This window comes from Schistocerca piceifrons, unplaced genomic scaffold (genome assembly GCF_021461385.2).
Source record: "Schistocerca piceifrons isolate TAMUIC-IGC-003096 unplaced genomic scaffold, iqSchPice1.1 HiC_scaffold_166, whole genome shotgun sequence".
Taxonomy (NCBI): Eukaryota; Metazoa; Arthropoda; class Insecta; order Orthoptera; family Acrididae; genus Schistocerca; species Schistocerca piceifrons.
The window spans coordinates 7,501-12,500 of NW_025727523.1; the positions used below are offsets into that span (position 1 = coordinate 7,501).

Consider the following 5,000-nt stretch of genomic DNA (forward strand, 5'->3'; position numbering starts at 1 on the left):
GTAATTTGCGCGCCTGCTGCCTTCCTTGGATGTGGTAGCCGTTTCTCAGGCTCCCTCTCCGGAATCGAACCCTGATTCCCCGTTACCCGTTACAACCATGGTAGGCGCAGAACCTACCATCGACAGTTGATAAGGCAGACATTTGAAAGATGCGTCGCCGGTACGAGGACCGTGCGATCAGCCCAAAGTTATTCAGAGTCACCAAGGCAAACGGACCGGACGAGCCGACCGATTGGTTTTGATCTAATAAAAGCGTCCCTTCCATCTCTGGTCGGGACTCTGTTTGCATGTATTAGCTCTAGAATTACCACAGTTATCCAAGTAACGTGGGTACGATCTAAGGAACCATAACTGATTTAATGAGCCATTCGCGGTTTCACCTTAATGCGGCTTGTACTGAGACATGCATGGCTTAATCTTTGAGACAAGCATATGACTACTGGCAGGATCAACCAGGGAGCTGCGTCAACTAGAGCTGAGCAGCCGGCCGCCCGGGAGTGTGTCCCGGGGGCCCGCGCGAACACGCAAGCGTCCGCTCAATCATTCTGCAAACAGGAGGAGGCTGAGCTCCCCTGCACAATACACCTCGAAACCCTCTCAGGTCCCGGCGGCGCGCAGCGCCGTCCCAAGTACTTGGTCGGGTTCGAGAGAGGCGCAATCGCCCGGAGTTAGGCGAGTAGACGCTTTCGGTGCGACCACCCGTGCTCCCAACTGAGCTTGCCGCTGCCGACAGAGGCCCGGGAGCGTGCTGTCGTGGCATTGCCGGCGGGAGACAACACGCGCCACCTACGGTGACCGGCAGCTCCAACGCCAGCGCCACAGAAGGACAAAAGCCCCACTTGGGTGCCGAAGCGAACTCTCCCAGCACAGCGCACACGCCAACACATCCGCACAGCTGCGATACAAACCACCAGCGAGAACCGCTGGGGCGACCGAGCAGCAGACGGCGTCGCGGCGCCGAGCGCCGGGCGGCGGCGCATCCTCAACGCACACAGTCCTCAATCGGACCAGCACACTGCAGATGTCCACCGCGCTTCGCACCGGGCCCGCGAGGACCTACTTTGGCCGCACGGCGCCGCGCGCAGGGTGCGCCGGCGCGCAGCTGCGACGCCTGCCGCGTCCGTCGGCCGGCGCGCCTGCCACTGGCCGCCCCCACCAGCCGGCTGTAGCGCGTGCGCCCACGCACCGCGCGGCCAGCACGCCGGGAGGCGCCCCCTCACCGGCCGGGGACGGTCCCACCCAGCCACCGCCGCGTATCGCTTCACACCCAGATGCCGTTCAGTTTCGTCGGCATGGTGGGTATCGCTGGAACAACCGGTTAGTACCTCAACCTATCGTCGCCATCACCGATTCACCCCTAGCGAGAACAACCGCACCACAACGGGTTACCATTTCTTCATTTGCGTAACTTCACCAGAAAACGTAGGCGTCCATCGCCATTTGCAACTTCAACCATTATTGCATGCCTGTGTCAGGTGTCACGCCACACTACGTCTGCCCACATACACGCAACAAAATGTGCACGCCTAGACAATACGTGGAAGGTGGCCCCCGTACGTATGCGATGTCCATTGCTCGAACGACTGTCAACCGGCTTCTGTAGCATGTCGCAGATATGGAACGCGCTGCACCATGCCATCACGGTGTGTGAGGAGAGACGACTAGGTCCGAATACATCAACAGACAGCTCATGCTGATCGCCATCCACGGCGTCCGTTCCTCCCACACGTCTCTATGGCGTACCACACTGCAATCCAGCTCTCATAGGGAGACGACACGTAGCTGCGTGCACAATATTTGCACTGTATGGTCCGCCGTTTTTGGGCGCAGTCGTTGTACGGTCACACATGTGCCACGATGTATCATTCAGTACATAAGGACGAATGTGCAGTACAGATTGTGGTTCACGCGTACGACATCAGCGGACAGTTGACACAGGCCGCACCACAACGTAGCCTGCGTACGTCGCATGCGAAGGGCATTGAACATGCAAACTTGTCACCAACCACCTTGCGAAGGCAGGGGGCAAGGTGGGGACGTGGGGAGAGGTGGGGGGGGGGGGGGGGGCGGCATGTACGCCCTGCTGCCATCCACATTACAGTGTACAGCAGGAGCATGTGGAAAGTCAGCAAGACTTGCAAGGTGTTTAACATGAAGCGATACACAGGGGAGCGGGCAGTGCGAGTAGCGAACTATATTGCGAGGGTTGCGGGTGGGCAACACTACACTAATTGAACGAGTCGTATAACAATTACAGAGCAGGTTTAGGCGACAACGTGGGTTACGATAGGCGACAACGTGGGTTACGTTAGGGGACAACGTGGGTTACGTTAGGGGACAACGTGGGTTACGTTAGGGGACAACGTGGGTTACGTTAGGGGACAACGTGGGTTACGTTAGGGGACAACGTGGGTTACGTTAGGGGACAACGTGGGTTACGTTAGGGGACAACGTGGGTTAGGTTAAGGCACAACATGGGTTAGGTTAAGGCACAACATGGGTTAGGTTAAGGCACAACATGGGTTAGGTTAAGGCACAACATGGGTTAGGTTAAGGCACAACATGGGTTAGGTTACGGCACAACATGGGTTAGGTTAAGGCACAACATGGGTTAGGTTAGGGGACAACATGGGTTAGGTTAGGGGACAACATGGGTTAGGTTAAGGCACAACATGGGTTAGGTTAAGGCACAACATGGGTTAGGTTAGGGGACAACATGGGTTAGGTTAGGGCACAACATGGGTTAGGTTAGGGGACAACATGGGTTAGGTTAGGGGACAACATGGGTTAGGTTAGGGGACAACATGGGTTAGGTTAGGGGACAACATGGGTTAGGTTAGGGGACAACATGGGTTAGGTTAGGGGACAACATGGGTTAGGTTAGGGGACAACATGGGTTAGGTTAGGGGACAACATGGGTTAGGTTAAGGCACAACATGGGTTAGGTTAGGGGACAACATGGGTTAGGTTAGGGGACAACATGGGTTAGGTTAGGGGACAACATGGGTTAGGTTAGGGGACAACATGGGTTAGGTTAGGGGACAACATGGGTTAGGTTAAGGCACAACATGGGTTAGGTTAGGGCACAACATGGGTTAGGTTAGGGCACAACATGGGTTAGGTTAGGGCACAACATGGGTTAGGTTAGGGGACAACATGGGTTAGGTTAGGGGACAACATGGGTTAGGTTAGGGGACAACATGGGTTAGGTTAGGGGACAACATGGGTTAGGTTAGGGGACAACATGGGTTAGGTTAGGGGACAACATGGGTTAGGTTAGGGGACAACATGGGTTAGGTTAGGGGACAACATGGGTTAGGTTAGGGGACAACATGGGTTAGGTTAGGGGACAACATGGGTTAGGTTAAGGCACAACATGGGTTAGGTTAAGGCACAACATGGGTTAGGTTAGGGGACAACATGGGTTAGGTTAGGGGACAACATGGGTTAGGTTAGGGGACAACATGGGTTAGGTTAAGGCACAACATGGGTTAGGTTAGGGGACAACATGGGTTAGGTTAAGGCACAACATGGGTTAGGTTAGGGGACAACATGGGTTAGGTTAGGGGACAACATGGGTTAGGTTAAGGCACAACATGGGTTAGGTTAAGGCACAACATGGGTTAGGTTAAGGCACAACATGGGTTAGGTTAGGGGACAACATGGGTTAGGTTAGGGGACAACTTGGGTTAGGTTAGGGGACAACATGGGTTAGGTTAAGGCACAACATGGGTTAGGTTAAGGCACAACATGGGTTAGGTTAGGGGACAACATGGGTTAGGTTAGGGGACAACATGGGTTAGGTTAGGGGACAACATGGGTTAGGTTAAGGCACAACATGGGTTAGGTTAGGGGACAACATGGGTTAGGTTAAGGCACAACATGGGTTAGGTTAGGGGACAACATGGGTTAGGTTAGGGGACAACATGGGTTAGGTTAAGGCACAACATGGGTTAGGTTAAGGCACAACATGGGTTAGGTTAAGGGACAACATGGGTTAGGTTAGGGGACAACTTGGGTTAGGTTAGGGGACAACATGGGTTAGGTTAAGGCACAACATGGGTTAGGTTAAGGCACAACATGGGTTAGGTTAAGGTACAACATGGGTTAGGTTAAGGTACAACATGGGTTAGGTTAGGTTACACGTTGTTGTAAGGAAAGGTGTGGGGGGGGGGGGGGGGGGCGGGGCGGCAGGTTCGTTGATAGTGATTATAGTAAGTGAATGCTTGTGACATGATGAGATTTGTCACGTCAGGATGCACCTTTGGCTTATTAGAGGCGGCGCTCCAATTCTATGCTTGTGTCAGACCTGTGTCTTTGACTCATGTCATTGTTTGTGCGCTGTGACAGGAGGTACTATTGTGATGTTGGGTGCACCGTTGTATAGGACATGTGTGGGTGTTGGTGCCTTATCTGCGCAATGGTGGATGTCGAAAGGGTGGGATATTCTATTTTCCGCATGGACCTCCTGGTCTGGTTGTGATAGTGTGGATTGTGTAATGTGGCGGAGAGGATGCACTGGATGTTGTTCCATGCTGGTGCTTACATATTGTATGTGCGCCTGTTAGAAGCAGAGAGTGGTGCGTGATCAGAGTGTCTGGCTGACGTGTGGTTCCCATTGTGGGCAGACTCTTTCAGCATGTATACGGACAGTTGTATATATTTTCTGTAGTTTGATGGCTCTGCATTGATTACTAATCAGCGCCGTGTGTACGGGTAATCTGGTTCCAGTCCACAATGTTCTATCTGTGTACATTAGTGACAAAGACTCCCCCCATGCAGTGGGGCTCGGTCTGTTATAACTCTTCCGCGTAATATATTTGCCCCACGTTTTTGCGAGTGCGAGTGCGAGTGCAACGCGCATGGGGACCGACATGCTGATGGCTCGGTATCGGACGCCGTACAGTGAGCAACGCGATCGCGTCTCTCGCTCGTAAGTGGTACAGGTCGCGGCTCATGTATAGGGACAGCGGGAATGTCGCATATTGGAAATAACTCTT

The 5,000-nt window shown here is 53.7% G+C and overlaps 1 non-coding gene across 1 annotated transcript in view; it reads right to left on the reverse strand.

The window, feature by feature from the left end:
• The window catches only part of LOC124735441, a 1,909-nt gene extending 1,450 nt beyond the window's left edge, over nucleotides 1–459 (reverse strand). Inside the window, exon 1 of the ribosomal RNA XR_007009432.1 lies at nucleotides 1–459. This exon is cut by the window's left edge and continues 1,450 nt beyond it. This is a non-coding gene — a ribosomal RNA (small subunit ribosomal RNA).
• Nucleotides 460–5,000: the final 4,541 nt, after the last annotated feature.